Here is a 21,197-nt window from a genome sequence, read left to right as displayed (position 1 = left end):
GACTTAGCATGCAGACACACATGCTTATCATATGTGCAGAACAGAAAATGGCCTGGGGTGTATGTGTACGTGTGTGTGTGTGTGTGTGTTGTGTGTGTGTGTGTGGTGTGTGTGTGTGCGTGTGTGTGTTCTGTGTGTGTGTGTGTTGGGGAATCCAGAATTTGGAAATGTGTAAAAATTCATTATTTTAATTTAACCTGGAAAGTAATAATTCCTTTCCTAAGTTAGAACAAAATCCATACAGCCAACCTCTGACTCACTGGGTCACAGTGGTGGAGTAATAAAACATAAAATATTTTAAAACACAGTTAAAAGCGTATTCTAAGAATGTTGTTAGACTCTTTCTTCTAGAGTACCTCTCTGAAAAGCCAGACACCTTACTAGCATCACTCCAATTACAGGACTCAGATGGAAATGGAAATTATAGGTAATAATTTTAGAAATAGCCCCAGGATGCATTCTGTGTGTCTCTGAGCCAGGAAAACCCCAAAGGGCATGAGTCTGGAATATAGAACCTGGCTCATTCCCAGGCAGAGAGCTGCAGTCTTACTGAAGACCTGACAGACACACTGCAGCACAAGTGGCACTTAGCCATTCAGATCTGATTCTGAAAAATGATTTGGGTTCATGAGAGCAAAAACAGTAGACTTCTTGGGGATGAGTCCTAAGTGTCATTGAGGCTATACATATTGCATTGGGGTGATTTCTTTGTTATTAGCATTTGATGCAATGATCTACACGCTGTTTTAGCAATGATCTGGAGAGCCATACTGCTTCATAGGATGAGTATTCCCATGCAAAACATTGGACTTGTATGGTCCACAAGATTACAAGTGCACATAAAATGCTTGTAGGGTATGGCCCCAGGAACAGTGCTTGTCTTTAATGACTGGAATGACTTTCATTATGAAAAAGGATGTTGTCTAATGGATGTTTTCTGAGGTGCAACCAGACAGTACAGTATGTACTTATCTGTTTATGGTCATGCTTTCAACGCTATTCAACAAATCAATACTGGAGGAGTTTTCTTCCTCCTTTTTATTTCTTAACTTTCATTGCTCTAGTTTGAAGCAACATGGAGAAGCGAGAAGGAGTCACTTAACATCTGAGTTTTGGAACCATGTCTTGTAAATCTCAGCAGCCAGCCGGCAGCTGACATCACCTAATAAGAATGATTCTTTCCTGCAAATTGCCAAGGCCTTTCTTCTGGGTTCTGCTAATGCTAGCACACTGCTATGGAAAGACTGTCAGAGAAAAATATATGTTAGAAAATAATAGCAGGAAGGGAAATAGTATTGGCTGCAAACCTGTCAACCAAAATCAGATGTTAGCTTCTCTTTCTTGCTTCCAATTTGGTAGAAATATGCTAAAGATTTGAAAATGTAACTTTTCATCAAATATGACCTTATTTTTCACTCCCTAAATAAAAAAGTGCCATTACATTAGTGCTCCCTCTCTTTTGAGTTTCTAAAGTGAAAGAGTACTGTTTTTAATAGGCTGCAAACATAACAGCATGTTAGTCATTTGCACCTGAAGCTTCCTTTTCCTCTCACTACCCTCCCCATTCCTCATTCAAATCTACAAAGGTCTTTTTCACATCAAACTTACGAGAACATTTTGTCTGGTCAAACTATTTTTTGCTGGCACCAATAATTCTGCCTGCTGGTAAGCTTTCCATACAAAAAAAGCTGGACATACTCTTTATCTGCATCTTTTTTTTTTTTTTTTTTTTTTTGTTATTGAGTGGCATTTTTTTGTTTGTTTGGTTGTTTTAGATGAAAGAACAAAACTGAAAGCTCCACAGGGGGTAAGGAGAGAAGTTGTCTGTGTAGATCCAAGCGTCTTGCTTCTTCCATGAAATCCTCCATCTCGGCACTCCCTTCAGCACTGTAGGTCTGGAGTCACACATCACAACTTACCAGATTTCTCATGATGTTCGAAGTTCTCCTTAGGCTCCAGCTGTGGGAAGCAGGCAAATTATGTGGGAAATTCAGATTTCTACCTCTTTTTCTCAAAGCATGTTACAAGCATTTTGGGTCTATGAGAATTTCCTAAAACTGTGACACAGGTACACTGCTCTTGACTGGAGACAGAAGGCAAATTAAAAATGTATATGATTTTAAAACCTTTATGAACTTTAACCCGACGTCCTGGTTAACCTGATGTCTGGCTCTGACTGAGCCAGAAAGAGTTTGCAAATGATTTGTTAGTGCTTGCGTTTGGCAGTCTTGAGCAGACAAGTAGGCAGACATCTAAAATTTAAAAGATGTGATTCACAAGAGACAGCCACAACTACATACACACTGCATAGCGAGGGAAGCTGGCTTGAGGCCCTGCGTTCTCTGTATAAATTGCAAAAGGGAATGAAATTCAGAGTAAATGCTCAGACTTTTTGATTAATCTATTGCCACTATCCAATGCATCTTGTGTTCTCTTTTATTGCAGCACATTACGAAGCAATAGTTGATACCATAAATGATCTATACAATCTTCTGGAGCTCTGGGTGAAATAAGGACAGAATGGTCTCATTATCATCAAATTCAACTTTTTTTTTTTTTTTTTTTTTAACTTCAATCAGGCCTTAACATCCCTTTAAAGGTCTTTTTTTATTATTATTATTATTTTTTTTTTTTAATATATTTATTAGATGGGAAGATAAAGTAATTCATTCTGGAGATGCTTACATAATTGTGAATGAGGTAAGGGTAGAGTGAAGCTGAAGTGGATTCCATGTTAAAATAAAATTGCTGTACAGGGGACCTACCTGTGATGAAAAAAAATAGCAAAGGATAGACAGCTAGATTCCTATGTTCTTTTACTCTTCTGTGCTCTTATCTCTATTCATCAATTTGCCTGGTAGGGAACAGGCCATTGTTTAATTTAGTGATGCAGTCTGCTAGCCCTGCTGTCAAGACCTGTGGACAACATCGTAAATTAAAACATACATTTAGGGAATTGGTGCGACAGGCCATAGGATAGCTTCAGGCTCCTTTCAAAGGAACATGCAAATGTTCTTAACATTATCCTGGCAAGCTGTTCACAGTGCTTTAATGCAGTAAAAGGAGAATAATCAGTCCTGTATATATGACACACAGCACAGCATATGCAGGCACTCAGAGCTGTCCAAGTCCTCACTTCTCTAGATGTCTCCAGAGTTGCACAGATAGCCTGTCCACATATCTCATCCCCAAAATGTCAGTGAAAAATATTCTGTAAAGTCATAAGCTCATTTAGATTGGAGGCAGACAGTCTTCCTGGCCTGGTGCCCATCACAAAAGTAAACAAGAGATGATGGAGAAAACTGTTGGCCATAAAATTACACACACACACACACGTGCACACTCTTAGAAGAGGTAGCGAGACCTTTTAGCCTGGCTTTATCAGTTTAGTAGTTCTGAAGAAAACCAGGCAAGACTCTTAGCATCAATAGCTAAACTTCATGCTCTGAGAGATAGTGTAGCAATTGTACTGTCTGTTTTACCCAAGTGGTTGTATAGGGAAACCAAAACAAAGACAGAGCTGCAATGGACATATGGTTAAAGGCCTCTTTGCAAAGAATGTTGGTTTGGTCTTTATTGTGCAATTATTTGTGCCCACACAAATCCCTCTTCTGAGGAGAAGCTGACATTTCTAGAATGATAAGCTATTTCCAGCTTTGCAGAAAAGGGCCCGAGGGTGCTGGTGGACACCAAGTTGAACAAGAGACAGCAATGTCACATGGCAGCAGAGAAGGCTGGCAGCATCCTGGGCTGCATTAGGAGGAGTTGTCTGCAGGTAAAGGAAAGCAATACTTTCACTCCAGTCAGTGCTGCTGAGGCCACACTTGGAGTGCTGGGTCCAGTTTTGTGATTCTGATATTCTGGATTTTGATATTTTTTTTTTATCCTCCAGCCAGCTTGCTTTCACTCTCACTAGGAACAAGAAATGTAAAAGCAAAACTAAGTATGAAGAAAGATGTCAAAGGGATTTTACCATCTGAACGTGTTCCCTCTCTTCCCTTTCTGTCTCTTTTTCTCACTAAGGGCCCAATCAAAATGCTGAACATTTCCACTAATGCTCTGCACCACTCATTCAATCCAAACAGCCATGACTGAAGACCACTGTGTCCTAAACACACACAAACACACAAAGCCCAGGCATACCTTCAAGAGAAACAGTGTTGATATCTGCTGCACATCAACCCTACTTTTGTCTTAAAGAAAAATAAATAAATAAATAAATCACTTTCCCCATCAGCTTTTCACTGATTGTTACTAGGAAGCTTTGTGAAGTACATGTGCACCAACAAAAGTCAGTTGGTCATTAGGTTCTTGCTCTCATTAGCAAGGATTTGGATGATCAAAAACTTTGATCAAATCTGGACATTTTTAAAATGATAGCCTAAAAGCAGAACAATCAGTCAATCAACACTTCATTACTCATTGCCTTTCTCTTTCACACAGCTAGATGCTGCTGCTATTAACTCCCTTAGTCTCTTGCATCTATATTGAGTTTGAAATGCTGTTTCACCTGCCCAGAGTAAAAAAGAAAGTGCTATATAGACCAGAGGGGCTCCAAAGTCTTCTTTAGGTTTGGTTTCCCCACTGTAGAGGGAAAGGAAGCCTTAGCGCTACTATTGCTTTGCAGATGGCATCAGGAAATATTTTTATTATTATTACTTTTATTATTTTTTTTTTCTTGGCTTCTGTACTGGTGATAATCCTTAACTTGCAATAAGCTATCTATGTGTGCTCTGCTCTGCTCTCTCTTGCCACGTGGGCCGAGGTGTACCTTCAAAAGAGTATCTGCAATGGGACAACTCAGGCTAGCATCACCTAAAGTGACCATGACAGCCAAATGGAATTGTGGCAGCAGTGCAGGCCAAATGCTAAATAACATTTACAAAAACTAAATAAAGTTGCTAGGCCCAAAGGCAATGTGGAAGACAGCATTTGGCAATTGCTCTTTTTAAGGAGGTATATTTTTAATGATATTTTTATATCATGCAGATATTGCAAATATGAATTGCTCACCAGTGAACACTCATCTTGCAGAGATTCCAGCACTAACTAGAGTTTTCTCTCTCATATAAAAGGAATATATCATGGAAAAAATAGGACCATCTCCCACATGGTCAGGTTTTAGCAGAAATTAAAATCTTAAATATCTCCCATTTATTGCTCTCTTCTTAACCAGTGAAGTTAGAGAGTCTGGAAAGATGCCAGTCAGCAGCTAGCATAAAGAAGAGTCGCTACCTTTTCTTGTTGTTTTTAAACACAGATTTCTTTATCTAGGTAACTGTGCTCATGCTGCATTGTCTTGAGTGAGGCAGACCATTATATTCTATCTTTATCATATTATCACTTAAAATTCAGGAATGTCTTGGGGTCGCAGCCAGATTGGGGCTCTTTTGTATGATACCCAGTGCAGACAGAGAGTTTATGAGCAGTCACAGGCTTTGCAGTTTTAGTCTGAACATTTTTATTTTATTTTTTTTCCTCTGAAAGCCATAGCTGCTGCATAGAGATTACTGCCTGAAAATCTCACTTCATTTTTAAAGGAGTATGTTTCTCGCCCACCGTGCCTGGAAATGAAAGTCCTAAATGCTCCAGCACCAGAAGACATATAAAAGACTGTAAAATGAAATGGTCTGCTTCCATGGTGTTAAGTCAATCCTGTGACTGACTGGGGAAAGGAGAGAGTGCGAGGAAGGAAAAGTGTTATTCGGTATTTCTGAATTCTGGAGCTGGTCAGAACTGCAGGTCACTAGTCCAACTCCCCATTCCAAAATTTAGCAATTTTAAACAGACACCATCTTAACCAGACCATCTGCAGCCAGAACAGAGGCCAATAAAAATGGCTCTCCAAGACCAGCATCTGTAAGGTGCTGCGTCTGGACTTGACAATACTTGTACTCAAGGATGCTCAGGGATCATTTGCATGCTGAAAAATACAATTAATCTGCCATTACAACAGTGAATTCCTGTTTCAGATCTTTGTGAGAGCTGTTTATTCAATGACCATTCTATTTTACTTTGGTTTATGCTACAGCTTTGGGTTGCCAGTCACCAGAACTCAAAACAGATCTAGGTGAAACCTCACCGGTTCACCATGTGAAACCCTTTTCCACATTTCTAGCACGAGCAAGGCTCAAATTAGCTTGCAGTGACTCTCAGACACCTTAATTTCATCAAATTGCATTTTTGAGTGTACAAACCACCCTGATACCAGCAAAATTTGCATGCGTACAAAGTTCCTGATACTCAGTCTTTATGTTACTGCTACCATGACTGTTCCTAGACATAACCAGAGTCTACTTTATTTCCCTCACTGATCTGAAGATGTCCTGTACTGGTGTTTGCTGGGCCTCTTGTTTCAGTATTCAGGCCCCACTGTTAAGAAGGAAAAGGCTTCCATATGTTTTGCTTGCTGTCAGACTCCTTTGGACAGTTCTCAGAAATGCATAAGTTATACCCAGGCATCAAGCCAGTATGTCCTCCAGGTCAGCTGATATAGAGTCTTCATGGCTAAGTGCAAAATGGGGGAGGCTCTGGAGGTAGAAGACTTATTTTTCATGGAAATCCCTTTCTGGGGCTTATCTTTGTCTTAAACCTTGCTAGCTGAGTGACAAGGTTAATCCAGTAAATTGGGTTTGAAATGACAAGATACAGGTAAATGAAAGTACAAAGAAAGCTACATCTAGTAAATGAAGCAAAAGGATAGAAAACTTGTGTCATTCGTTTAGAATTTTTTATGAAACATTTTTCTGTAAAACTTTGAGATGGATTAATTTCCCTTATGAAGAAAGCGCTCTCTCTCCCTCTTTCTCTCTCTCTCGACACTCTATAGATCTCAGAGCCCCTCTGGTTGTATTTGTTCTTTTGTTGTTTTACTTTTCTTTTTACATTCTTCTGCTGTGTTTCTCTCTCTCTCTCTCTCTCTTTTTTTTTTTTTTTTTTTTTTTTTTTACTCAGTGATTTTTATCCTTTCCACATTTCCTCCTGGGATGGAAAGCAAATACTGCCTGTCAACGTCAACAGCCAGTTTCTTGAATGTTGACCTCAGGACTCCCCCTTTAAAGGCTTTTTAATACTAACCTGAACATTGTGTTTATAAGAATGGGCTCATGACATTGTTTTTCTCTGAAAAGCCACCTGCAGTTCCCACCAATACTGCACTGAAAGAGCCACGACCTGTCCTGAAGAACCTCAGCATTCATGGGATCAGGACACTGCATGGGGGAACTGTGGAGCTGGAGGTAGTATGTTTTCTGTTTGTACATCAGAATGAAAACCAGGAACACCCAACACCTGCCAAGAGAAACATGGACTAAACAATATTCTATTCATGTCCATTAGTTCTGTTTCTGTTTGTTCTCCACCCTTTCGTCAGCTGTGGTTTTGCTTATTGGCGTTTTGGATCAGAAAACCAAGTTAAATATTGATTGCAGGACCTGATTTTTTACTCTCTCTCTTCCTACACTGGTAAAACTAGAGTTACAGTGGCCAAGAGGACTATTGTGGCTGAGTAAATCACCTGGTTCATGTAGTTTTGATTACTGGGTTATAGGAATGGCATAATGGCCCCGCATCAGGTCATTGACAGTAGACACAATCAAAAACACAAGGAGCAGAGCAAGACAGAGTGTTCCTTCCTCTGCCATTAACTTCCCATTTCTGTCATTCAGAACTCTGGGGACCTCCCACATTGGAAGCTGTGCTCAGCTTAGGAACTGCTGGTGAAAGGAAGCCAGATCAGTGCTGGGATCTAAGCAGCCCCCACCTGGGTTTCAGCACACTCATGTGCTTGCCTAACCTGCACAGAAACAGGTGGAAACCACCCTGTCAGTTTGTAAGATGACCTGGGGATCTAGAAAGGTCTGCTGTCTCAAATCCATCACCTGATGTCAAAGTGGGATTACATCCCCTTGCTTAGAGCACACCCACACCAGCTGTTGAGTCATTTCTGTTTGCTCTCACACAACCACAGGCTACTTGAGCAGCCTTTTCACCTTTCATGGAGCAAGGAGTGTCTGTTTGGTTTCTTAGCAGCATGTTCGGGTAAAAAGGGGAGCTGCGTGTAGAGAAAAACACTTATTGTAACTTGTGTTTGCACTGAAAATTTTAAAAGCGCAAGGCAAACAGGGACATCAAATATAAACTATATCTCAAATATGGTCTTTAGTCTGAAGAGTGTGAGAGACAGATGACCTCTACTTTGCTGGATGTTAGCGTTGCTAACAGGACTAACATAACATCTGCAGTTGTATGTTGGTATCAAGGTGGATGGTAAATTTTCTGGTTAAAAGTTATTTTTTATATTAAAGTTAAACCATTATACAATTTAATCTCTGATAATACTGGATATTTATCCACAGTGTACTGAATTGTACATTATGGAAGATTTCCCTTTCTTTCCCAAGAAAACAATAAAATATGTATGAGATGCAAGCAATAATAATAAGTAACCTAAATTTCAGAAGGCAAATTCCTTCACTCTGAAGAAATACCTGTTAAATATTAGAAATATGCTGTGCAGCGGTATACCATGCAGCTTGCGGAGAAGCAGAGCAACGGAAAACCTCAATCACAGTAAAGTTACAGTGGGATAGGACAAGCAGCTGAGAAATGGACACAGGAAAATTTATCTCTTTAAATCTGCAAGTGTAAATCCAAGAATTGAGGTAAGGCATACAAGACAGAGTAAACTGTCAAAGTGATAAAAGAAATGAATAATAAAAAAATCTCAAAAGGCCAGTGGTGTACATTTGCGTGATCCATATTTACATGCTTCAATGACTATGACAATGGTCAAAGGGTACTTCAGGCATGTAGCAGGGATCAGCAGGCTCTGTCAAAGCATGTAGCAAATATACATGAAGACTGGCTGTTGTGGTTGTCCTAGGGAAGTGAAAGAGGTGAAGAAGCATGCTTTGGCCAAGTTTGAATCTGTTACTCTTAAGTCTGCCCAGTTCCTGAGAAGAGCCCCTTGTTCCTTGTGACATGTCCCTGGAATTATGCCCCTGTTGTTTTATTACCAGTATTTAGTCACAGAGCATTGACTGGCATTGTTCTTCTTGGGGGGATTAAGGACGTGCAAGTAGTAGAGATTTTGAAGAAGGAGCATCTGAAAAGGGTAAAAGCTGGGAATGGGTCCCAGGCCTCTTCACATGCATTGTCTCACAAGACCATCTTCTATGTCAGCAAAAAAAATTAAGTTTAAAAGAGGGTGAGCTAACTGCTAAGCAGGCTAAAAGCAAAATTAACAATCTGTTCAACTGAAGATAAATAAATCCAAGATAAGGGTGCTCTTTGAACCAACAAGACTTTTGAAATTAAAATAAACACTCAATTCTGAAATTTCTCTGAAAATATATATATATATATATATATTAGCACAGAATCACAAAATGAGAGGGGTTGGAAGGGACCCCTGGAAATCACTCAGTCCAACCCCCCAGCCGAGCAGGATCACCTAAAGCATGTTGCGCAGGATGGCACCCAGGTGGGTTTTGAATATCTCCAGAGAAGGAGACTCCACAGCCTCTCTGGGCAACCTGCCCAGTGCTCTGTCACCCTCACAGTAAAGAAGTTCCCCCTCATATTGAGCCAGAATCTCCTGTGCTTCAGTTTGTGCCAGCTGCCTCTCGTCCTGTCACTGGGCACAACTGAAAAGAGACTGGCTCCATCCTCTCGACATCCTCCCCTCAGATATTTATACACGTTGATGAGGTCTCCCCTCAGTCTTCTCTTTTCCAGGCTAAACAGGCCCAGCTCTTTCAGCCTGTCACCGTATGACAAAGGTGACAGAAGTGATCCTACTATCAGTCAAACCTTAAATGCCACAAACCTCTTTCTGTTTTCAGTGTCAATCTCTATTTTCATACTTCCATGTTGAGGTAAACAGAAGTAAAGAGTCACAATGAGAAGTGGCCTTGAAAACTTCTCTATTTTACCTAAGATAATCAGATACAGCTATCTCAGAGTTTTTAGCATTCATCTGTGCTTTTCTGTGCTTACTACAGGAAATACCTTGAATATTACAAATACTGAAGTTATCTAACTGCAAATCCCAGTTATCTTTGGCAACTGGGAAATTTTAAGAATCTCTGCTGTACAACATCTTCAAACCTTACCCAGGACTCTATTCAGATTCAAATACAGCAGTGATCAACGAGCAAAGTCAGTTCTTTACAGCAGATGAATAAACATATCTCATCCTATTGGCCCTTAACCTCAGCCTGGGAGAATCGTTGTTCATCTGTTCCTGAGTTACAGGAAATGCCTTGGTAATTTGGATATCTCTGTCACAGACTACTATGAAATTCTGACATATGCAGGCTGCCAGTAAAAGGTAAAAGAAAGACACATCACTGCTGGCATCACATGGAAAATGCTGAAGTTAAATATGAGGATCACTGTTCTTTGGGAAGATATTTAAGCACTCTCTAAAATGCAGAAAGTTGTGCTTTAAAGACCACAGGGCTAGTCAAGCCCTGGCCAAGCAATGCACTTCTCCAGACAGGTGCAGAACCACAGCGAAGGCACCAAAAGTGCCTACCCTTGCTTGTTGTTTCAGTCAAGTGCTGTGGAGACTGAGAAGTCATAGGCAAAATGTGGAGACGTTTGAATTTGTTTTGGGTCTTGTTTTGTTTCATGTTTTGCTTGGGCAGACTTGCAGATTTCTTCCCTCTTTCTGCAGGGAGGGCCTCGATTTACAACAACATGGAAAGACAATCATGTGGAGCTGCCCCAGTTGGATTACACACTATGGAAAATGTATTTAATTATGAAAAATTAAAGACAAGGGGGATATGTTTAGACTAAGAATGTAGACAGTTTCTTGGCTAGAAACAAACCTGAACAAAAAGGGTAAGAATTCTAGAACAATTGTGAAGGATTTATTTACAGTTTTTAAAAATCTACATGTGTTTTCACTTAAAACTCTTGGGAGGGTCATTTCAAAGCCCAGGACTCCTGGCTGTTCACATTCATCTCTACCTCTATTCCCCCTGCTTGCAACTTCAGTGTTAATATACAGACCACAGCAAAACTAAATGCAAGTCAGGTGTGACATATCAAGTGACACAAAGGCTCAGTCACAAGAAACAAATTTTAAAATGATCAAGAACTGAGAGGCCTTTTAGTAACCTTTGCTGGTGTATTTTGTACTGTTCACAAATCACAGTTTCCTGAGAGTTTCTAATCTTGCTGCCAATAAGAAGTAAAAGTTATAATTGTAAGTTCTTCCCCTTCATAAAATGGAAAAAAAAAATCCAATAAATTTCCTTTAACTTTTTTTTTTGTTTGTTTCTTCTTTCTCTATTATACCTTCAATGTGAGTTACGCTTAATCTCCTCTTTAACTCTCTGAAGTTCCAATAATCCTTACCCTACCTTCCTAGAACACCAAAACCCAGCAGTATAGTTAATCTGCAGATTTTTGAAAATGGGCCATTAGAGCTATTCATCACAAGTGATGCAGCACAGTTTAAACAAGAAGAGAGAGCAAATATATGCCATCCTGAGTCAGATTAAACGTCCGGCTGCCCTAATGTTCTGTTTCGGTAATGTAGCCTCCGTGACTGATTTTCTTGACAACACATAGAAAAAAAATCTGCAGAGAACAAAACTACAGCAAAGGGAGGGGATGCTCTGGATTTCATCAGCCAAATCTTCCTCCTTCAGGTAACACCCAGAGATGATGCTCACTCATATCACAGAGCTCTCAGGCTGCAGCTCACCCATGGAGTGGGGACAGGGCGCAGACTATCTATAGTTTACCTTTCCTAAAAAGCTACTATTACTGTATAACCACCTCAGGCTCTGAATGCAAAAGTCAAAGCTTTTATCTGTAGCTGGGTGTCTGCACTGCAGAGCAGGGTAGCTGGAGGCTCTGATTATTGTCTGAGAGTTCTGTGACAGCCAAGATAGAGGCACTAAAAGGGCAGTGGGCAGAGCCCTTCCATGTAGGTGACTTTACCTCTCTGGACCTCAGAGAAAAAGGACTAAAGTCTTCAAACTGCATTCTAAGTGATCTGAAGTCTCTGCACCGGGAAAGTGCCACTAAACAAAAATAAATGTGAGCTTCCCTGAGCACCTTGCTGCTTGGCACATGTTGTGTGAAGACGCAAGATGACCAAGAAGAATTTAATTTGAAGTTGATACTCAAGAGGAGGATTCATAAAGCTGATGATAAACAGACAGCTTGAAGACACTGTGAGATTTCAAAAGATTTGTGGCAGCTTTTAAACAGGAGACCTTCATTTCCATATACTTAAACGTATATACACCTGCAGTGGGCATGAGAAACATACTCAGTAAAAGGAAAGTGGTTTTATTGATAATTGTACCTGGTACAATTATCTTTGGTTTTGTTCAGTTCTACATATCAAGTCCTGTGGAGTTAGGTCTTTCATCTGCCCTCAGCTCAAGGGTGACTTTTGCCATCTGGCCATTTAGTGCTACAGCTTTACCACAAAGTGTCATTGGAACTGTTTTTCTCTAAGAATTCAGATCGTGGTATAGCTCTAATTGCTAAGATGAATTAATGGAAATTTGATGAACCACCACTGTGTTGATTTTGTCAGCCACACCTAAATAATCCCAGTCTGCAAACTTTCTGTCCCATCTCCAGGAATGTATGGCTCTGAGACAGAAAGCAAGCAGTGAATGCCAAAACAGGCAGGTAATCACTTGGCAGCAGGTTCCCTCGGCTTAAGCTTTGAGCCAGAAAATGGACATTTTCATGATAGTGGCACACAGACAGAGGCTTTCTTGAGGGAAATAAAACTTGTTCTCAATCTCTTCACAGGTGACAACCCCATCTGCTTTGTGCTTTGTGTTCCACGTGATTGTGTCAGTTGCATCTTCAGAAAGTAACAATTTAATATAAAAATAGTTTCCCAGATATGAGCAGAAGAAAAAAGAAATAGGTCCTCCATTAAATAATGAATCCACTGATTATAAACTGCATCACTGCAAACATTAAGTGCTCATGATTTAATGCCACATGGAAAATGGAAATATAAAGAACATATTTAATGTGGGGGACTGGAGAGGTGAAACATGAACAAATTCATTGGAAAAAAAAAAAAAAAAAAAAAAAGCAATATCATTGTTCTCATCCTTGCTTGTTTTGTACTAGACAGGAATCCATTAACATCAAGTAAGGACTATTTCTAATCCCTTTGCTAAGCCCCAACCCTCAACCCCGGAGAATTTGTATTGAAGCAGAAACATGTCAATCATTTGGGCCAATTAAGCACAATAATAAACATGAAGTAAGGAAAAAAATGTGGGCGGTATTGCCTGGATAAGGAGAGCAGTGTCTACACATTTTGAAAGCTTGTCTAGATTATGGGGTTAGCTCAATGAAAAATGTCTACAACTTGTCTCCTAGGTCTAAGGGATATTCCAGATCTGTAGCACATTCATTTCCTGTACTGATGATGCCAGCACTCAGTATGTAGCAAATGGTAACGGGATTACATTTCACACATATTTCCCTGAGTTTTTGTTTCCTGAGTACTCCCCTTGCTAGTTCTGCAGTATACTTCAGACTAACAGCAATTCAAATGATCACTGGGTTTATCTGGAAGTTTCTGAAATAAATCACGCACTATTTACATGCAGAGAGCTTACTAGATATGCTGATAACCATAGCTTTGGTGATGCTTTTAGCTGACAAGATGGTAGTTAAAAAAATTCTGTTTGATTTTCAGCTGTTCTTTAAGCTTATCTTCTAAACAGGAACACGTTCTCGTTTGACATCCAAAAGAACAATGTCACTGATTTGCAGAGGGCATCAGAAGTTCTGTATTTTTATTATTTTTATTGATGGCCTACTTTTCATGCCCCTGTCTGCTCAGTGACCCTTCCACAGTAATTGAGCGGACCTGCAGCAGGAATTTATACCTAGCTGTACAGGTAAAGCAGATGACAGGAAACAGAAGCTGTGCAAATTGCCTCTGAAGGCAATGTACGCACGCCCTCTGGCACGTACAGGCTTGTGTTGCCACACAATTAGGAAAGGGAAGGTAACTTTTTGAATAAATATAGTAGCCATAAAAAGTAAAACCATCCTGAGATTAGCTGAAGTCCCAGGCTCTCTCTCTAACAGTAGCCCAGCTCCTGAGATGATCGGATTTCTAGGAGGAAAAGCCCATCTACAGCACGTACACATCCCTGGCACCTCTTGGGGGGCAGAAAGCAAGTGGAAGAAGATGGGGGAAGCCTGGCTTGCTGCCAGCTCACACTTTCATTTTGAACAAATGCATCTAAAGAGTTTAGACAGAGCCCCTGTAGACCTTGATAAGAGTGTTTATCTGCTCAGCTTCAAAGAAAGCCACAGAAGGACTGTGATGAAATCTGGTGCAATCGTCCCTTTCAAAGCCAAGAAAATATATGTGTGTGCGTGTATTTTTATTTTTTTTTTTTATTTTTTTTTATTTTTTTCTGCTGGAAAAGGCTGAAGGCTAAGTGAATATGGACCTGAACAATCCATATACTGAGGCATAATTAGCAATATATCATTTCCACTTAGGGGCTCTCTGATCTGTCCTTGCTTCCTAACCAGGAGCAGTAGGTGCAGGAGCCATTTTGCTTGAGGTGCTGCTCTGCACTCCCCCAGCCACAGCCCTTGACATATGCTTGTGCAGGTTGGTTGTAGGCTAGCTTTGATTCATGAATTATGTTTTTATTTTCCTTTTATCATTCCCTTTGGTTGAAGCGGGGTCTATAAATACCATATCACCCAAATGCTGAGATGGTGGAAAAAAAGTTAGGAGCACTGTATGTAGGCAAATCCCTCCTGCTCTTTCCCTGTCTCCCCAGATAAACAGCCCATCTCTGGTTATCCATCCTAAAGTCGCCAATGCTTAAGAAAGTAGCTGGCAGGTACTAAATAATCAGAGGAACAGGAAAGGCTTTTGGGGATACCCAGTCCCTTCTGCAGCCTGTTGTGCTTTGCGATAGTTGTGAGCATGCCTGAGGTTTTTAGATCTCTGAAAACGGCAAGCTTCATGGCTCATGCAAGACCAAAATGAAACAGACTACACTCAGTGAGGATTTATTTATTTTCAACCTTTCTATCTGTACCACCAGTGACTCTGTGACTGACATTATGCCATTAATTTGCTCTTCACATTTTAATGTTAACTATTTGTGCATTTTTCACATAACTGTTCGATCTAATCTACATTAGCTTCCAGACTTTTTTTTTTTCCCCTCTACCTTGATCTAGGTGGTAAATCAATGAGGCTGCTCTTTAAATTCAGAGTCTTTGGAGATTAGCACAACTGAAGAACAGGTTATATAAAATGGGAGGAGGGGAAGCATTACACATTTACAGTGAAATACTGTTATGGAACAAGCACAAAGAATAGAGGGTGGCATATGTTTGGAAACTTTGGGGTATACCTACACCGCAACTGGCAGTAATAATTGACTTTAGTGTAGCTTTAACCTGAGCTGGCTGAAAATGTTGAAGGCTTTGCATCATGAGTTTGGCTGCAACAGCCAAGCTGGGGTGCTGAGGTTATTCACACCAGCTGATGTGTCCATCAGCAATGCTACTGCTAGTGGCACTAAAAAGAGCCAGGTTGAAAGTTACTTGGCATGTGCTGCCATAGTGAGCACCTTTAGGCAGACAGAGACACAGCTAGCATTAATCCGCTTTAGGAAAACAGCACACACACACACACACACCAAAACAAACAAACAAACAAACAAACAAAAAGTTTATTGTGGGTGAATAAGAGATGTAACAATTCAGCCTGAGAAGGTTTGCATCTTCTGTACCCAGACTCCCCAAAACCACAGCTCAAATCCAGCAGTGCTGTCTGAAGAAGCTGGTGTTCCTTTTTGATTCAGAGAAAAACAAGAGCTTAAATGTTTTGAGTTACCAGCTCTTTAACCTTTTGCTGTGAAAGTATTTACTCAGTATGTGCTAAGTGTTAACAAAAAATTCATTTGGGACCTTATTCAAAAGCCACTGTAATCAATGCAAAGACCAGGAGGAAAGAAAGCAGATCTTTGTCTTCTAGAGATTTTACAGTGAAATTTGGGTTCCTAATAATTTAACATTGACCCAAACTGTTTTTAACCTTTGGGTTAAGCTGAACTAACTTTTCTAGCCTGCTAGGAAATAAATAAAGAAATTGTCATCAAAACCACTTGCTTTTGACTCACCAACTAAACCAGTCAGGCATCAACCTAGAGACCTGTCAACTGCATGAGGATCCATTTTTACTGAGGCTAGAAACTTAGCTTATAAAGATATCCAATCTCTTGAGCCAGAAACCTTAGCTAGATACCTACTTTCCTGAGCCACATGAAAAGTCCTGCCACATACTCAGAGTCTGTGTGGGAAAGGTTTCCTAATGTACAAATGTCTAGTGCAATGGCCACTGATACTGATTGAGGTATAATTTTTGAGTCAAAATGTCAACATTAATTTCTCACTTGATGCCTGTGGATGTATTTTCTGTGGTAGATCTGCAGAGAAGCTGTGAATGGGAGCTCAAATTTGGAAGTGCAGCCCCTGCACCCAGAAGATACATGGCTCTTCCTGGCAGTCAGTGCAAGTTAACTTGGCAGCACTGTGACAGTATGGCTTCTCTGGGCATCTTGGTGGGGAGATATCTGCATCACAGCTCTCTGACCACCCACACACCAAAGCTCCCCTCCACAGGAAACCAGAACATACGAGATGCATGTTGCACAGCCAGCTGACACACACACATCTGCAGGCAGGACATGGTTGGGATGCACAGCGTAAGTAAGAGGTGAGGAGATCCTCCATGTCCCTCAGCTTTGACACACACACACTAAGTCAGGCTTGGACCACCAAGTCCCCAAAGTAGGGAAGTCAGATAATGCAAACTTTGTGAAGGTAAATAGGACAATTAATTGAGGATATATCCTTAGAATTCTCTCTCAAAATTCAAGCAAGAAGAAAATGCCTGTGATAGATTTTTTGCCTTACACGCTGGATACCATCCATATCACCTAGTACCCATATCTTCTGAAGGACTTGTGAAAACATGGTAGAATTGTTCTTACCCACTGAGAGCAGGACACCAGGCCTGTCCCCACTCATATACAGCATCATTCCTGAGGTTGTCCTTATTTGATTGAAGACTTGAAGCTCTGCAGTCTTAGCTATATGGTAACTTGCTTCCAGCACCACATCTTCCCATCCTATTCTCCTTTTGTTGCAGAGAGGAGCAGAGGGGATCCAGGGGATCTCATGCTGGGACTGTCTAGACTGGGTGCTCTCAAATCAACATTCAGGGCAGCTCTTGATAGCTCTGGGCTGCCCATGTTCCCGTAAAGACAATGTATAAACCAGCTCATGCACACAGCTCAAATTCAGTTTCCCTAGAAGGGAATCCTCTAGGAATCCTCTAGGATTCCCTAGAGGGGATTTTTTAATTATTATTATTATTTTTTTTTTCCAGAATGTCTTGATAACATGAGCTCTCCTAGCTTTCCATCCCATTTCTCACTGCACAGGGCCCTAGCCCCACCCTTTTCCCCTTCTCCAATCTTCTCACCTCCACCCTCTCCAGTAAAACTGAGATGTAGCAGGCCTCAGCCTTTTCCCATGGTCTGGTTGGTGCACCATTTTTCCTATTAGTCCATCAAGGACTAGAAGTACAACTACTTAGGCATCCAGCTTAACTTTTCAGAATCCCTGCTTTCAAGAAAAGGCATTTGCCTCATTCCACTCTCTGACAGGAGTCTCAGATACATGCAATAATTATCCTTTGAAAGTGTCCACATCTTTGCATTGATGAGACCAGGCTGTATGCATTACTTCAGGGCATTTGAAGCTTGAGGAAGTGGATCTCTTCCTTTGATATGATTTGAAAATGTTGCTCTGGGTTAAATATAAGGGCCCTGTCTAGTGTTAATCTGTAAAAATGTCCAAGAAACCTGCAGGTTTTTTCTTAAGATACTTCTTCACATTTGAAAACTTCACATTTAAAAATATTATTTTGCTCTTTCATATCCAGTTATGCATAAATCAGTGTCATTGGTGCCTCAGCACAGAACTTTCCCATTAGTAGAGTAAAAAGGGTTTCTCTTAATCATTAAAAATATTTAGTTGGATAGGCACTTCCTGTGAAAAGATAACTCCCCTGATTTATTATGTAAGTCATCAAAATGCCTTTTGTTATAGACCTACAAATAGACTTTTTTTTTTTTTTTTTTTTTATTTTCTTTTAATAAGATCTGTATGAATTTTGATTTGTGCCCCATCTGCCTCTAGGAACGATTTACAGACACATATTTATATTTGGAGAATAGCTTGAGATGTCTAGTTGATATTTCATTGCACCCACAAGATGACTGCTTCTGAAAGTTGTTGGCATTGGTAGGCATCAAATGTATGACATTTTTTGTGTATGTGTGAGAGACAGATGAGTAAACGCTTCTCAACAAAGCTGAGAGAAATTTTAAACCTAAACTTGGAAGGAAAATAGCTAGCTTTACAAAGATCAATCTGTGCCAGTATGAAGGGATATATTATCTTTGCAGAACATGACTTATCATCTTTTTGAGGTAGGGTTCCCCTAATATTTTTGAAGCCATCTCATATTTCTTCTAAGGGTGTCATACTTCAGAGGCCCAGGCAAATGGAATAGCTGAGGGTGTGTCCTTTGAAGAATTACTTGCAGAACAAGCCATCTGACAAGGTGTGAAATGCATGGCTGGACATGAACCAATTATAAGGGCAACTCTTTCCTACACCTCTAAAAATGATATACAAGCTAAATAGGCCTCATTCAGAGAAATGAAACTGATAATATTCTTGTTGGCAGTATTCAAATAAACTAACACTGAGCAAGAAACTCACCGAGCTGCTTCCAGTTCATACCTATCTTTTACCAGAATCACTGTTGTGTGTAATATCTGCAATGTGTGGGTGATTTTTACCTTTACGACAATGAAAAATAAATATTTTTAAATAGGCATTTGTTAGTCCTTGCAGCCATGCAGATAGGAGCCTGCAAAATACTGAATGATTCCACACAGGTCAGGAGCTCCTTTTTCGCTCTATCTTGTAACAGACGAACAAGAAAATACCTGAGGAAATAAAAAGGTAATAACTGTCAGACTGATAAAAGGCAAAATTTGTATATTTGCTGACCTCAACAAGACTGAGGCAAAGAAGGATATAGAAAGGAATTAGTCATATCTCAGAATAATAAAAATACACACTATCATCTTACTCTCTTACTTTTCTTTCTAAAGAAAAACAGTGTTCCTGATTTAGGCCCTAAATAACTTCCTGCTTGCTTAGCTTACAAAGACACTTCTCTTAAAGGCATTAGTTTGGGTAATTATCTATTTTAGTAAGTGTTTTCAGTTTTGGTGAAGACACTGAGGCTAGCTGCTAGTGGAGACCACAAAACAATTGCTCTGAAGCACGTACCAAAATATTTGGAGTGGGAGTGTTCCCAGTTCCATACGCTATTTTGTCTGAGACCTGTAATCATCCTTGACAAAATCATCACTGGAAGAAAAGTCTCTGATTAGATGCATGTTTGTGGAACATGTCAGGCATGACCAAGCTCTCATTCTAGTTTCTGCAGTAGATGGGCCATTGCTGGGTGTTAATGGTAAGTGTTAACATGCCAATTTGCAATAAATGTTTTCTCCAGCTCTTTTCTCAAAACTGACACTGCTGTCAGTAGTAGTAGGAGAAGGTCCTGATAAGCCAATGAGATCTCAGCTCCATGTCTATTTTTTTAAATTTTTTTATTTTTTTATTTTTTATTTTTAACAGCTGGTGAAGCCTGCCTGAAAGAAAATTCTGTGGGAGGTTTATTTTGTCACTGACTATGTTGTGTCTGTTTCTTCAGAAAAAAATGGAAAACTTCAGTTTGCAGCATCTTCCACTGGAAGTAACTTACCGTCTGAGTTAATACTCAGAAGTGGAAACACTCTACTGGGATCCTTATTCATATTCTCAACTATAACTGTCTGCTTGCAGTTTCTTGCTACTTGAATGCTTACATTTTTAATGTATTGCTCAGACTTTATACCTTATAAATATGAACAAGAAATTGGCAAAAACTCACATCTCTTAAAATTCAAATGTTTTCCAACTTTTTTGTCTCCAACTTTTAAGGCTAAAGTGCCGTTTGTGTACTTCAACATTCCTATTTTACTCTCATATGAGTAGCAAGAGAAGCAGAAAGGATCCCCCAGGTAGGGAATGATGGCAAGGTTTTGGAGGTAATAAAGCACATTGACAATCACATTATTCCAGGGAAACTGGCAAACTAGGGTAAGCCTTCAACCCCACAGTAGTACAGACTTATACAGGACATGAAGGTAACATGGTATTAACGAGTCAACAAACACCTTGTATTCAGAGACATCACAAAACAGCACCCATGTTGTCAGTCACCTTCAGACCTTATGGGCTGCATGACGTCCAAACTAGAGACCTTGTATGTGCACAGGAAGAATTCCACACCTCGTATGTGCAATGGTTTGAGGAGGAAACCTTTTAAGAAACACAATCGGGAAAGCAAAGGTGCATCTTAAATCTTACTGCTTTATAAGATGTAGGTATGGTTTCATTCATGATTCACACTCTTGAACTCTGAGTTGTGAGGGCTATTTTTTTTTTTTTTTTTTTTTCTACCTCCAATTCAAGGAGAACATGGACTTTGTAGACTGTAGGGAAGGAGTTATCATTCAGAGTGTTTAAAGAGCAGTTTCCACTTACCAGCTGGTGGGACAGAGGAACAGTCCATGTGTAAATCCACCAGGGCATAGCTGTAGAGTACAAACCAAGACAAAATGCAGCACTGTCAAAACAGGTGTAATTTTACCTGCAGCTAGAGGCAAACCTCTGGTGCCATGTTAACGTCAGATAAATATGAGGGTCTATGGTTTGGCTGAAGGTGTCAGGGTGACAAAGAAGGCCCCTGGTCTCTAATTTCACACAACTTTTCCTGGGAAAGAAACCCATGATGTCAAAGAAGCCTTAAAGCTGCTGACTGAGATAAATACTACATTGTCGCTAACTCACTGCTACCTCACTGAAAATTAAAGGCTCTGGATGTTTCTCATGATTATTCAGAAATGAATAGGTAACAGACAGATAGAAGGTAAAGGGGGGTGGAGGGTCACTTAGAAATCATGCAGTTACAGAGCTGAGAACACCAGTATACTGATTCCCCATGTACAGACGGA

At 40.1% G+C, this 21,197-nt stretch overlaps 2 long non-coding RNA genes across 2 annotated transcripts; both read right to left on the bottom strand.

Annotated features, from left to right (window-relative positions):
- Nucleotides 1-208: 208 nt before the first annotated feature.
- Nucleotides 209-17,134, bottom strand: LOC118160393. The gene is made up of 3 exons (XR_004747458.1): nucleotides 17,122-17,134; nucleotides 16,103-16,105; nucleotides 209-680 (listed from the first exon to the last, which is right to left on the bottom strand). It is a non-coding gene; the product is annotated as an uncharacterized LOC118160393 (long non-coding RNA).
- A 1,067-nt stretch (nucleotides 17,135-18,201) lies between these two features.
- LOC118160390 lies at nucleotides 18,202-20,942 on the bottom strand. The gene is made up of 2 exons (XR_004747454.1): nucleotides 20,834-20,942; nucleotides 18,202-19,073 (listed from the first exon to the last, which is right to left on the bottom strand). It is a non-coding gene; the product is annotated as an uncharacterized LOC118160390 (long non-coding RNA).
- Nucleotides 20,943-21,197: the final 255 nt, after the last annotated feature.

Source organism: Oxyura jamaicensis, chromosome 1 (genome assembly GCF_011077185.1).
Source record: "Oxyura jamaicensis isolate SHBP4307 breed ruddy duck chromosome 1, BPBGC_Ojam_1.0, whole genome shotgun sequence".
In the NCBI taxonomy this organism is placed as follows: Eukaryota; Metazoa; Chordata; class Aves; order Anseriformes; family Anatidae; genus Oxyura; species Oxyura jamaicensis.
The sequence above is the reverse complement of the archived record's forward strand: the minus strand, read 5'-3'. Positions and strand labels throughout refer to the sequence as shown.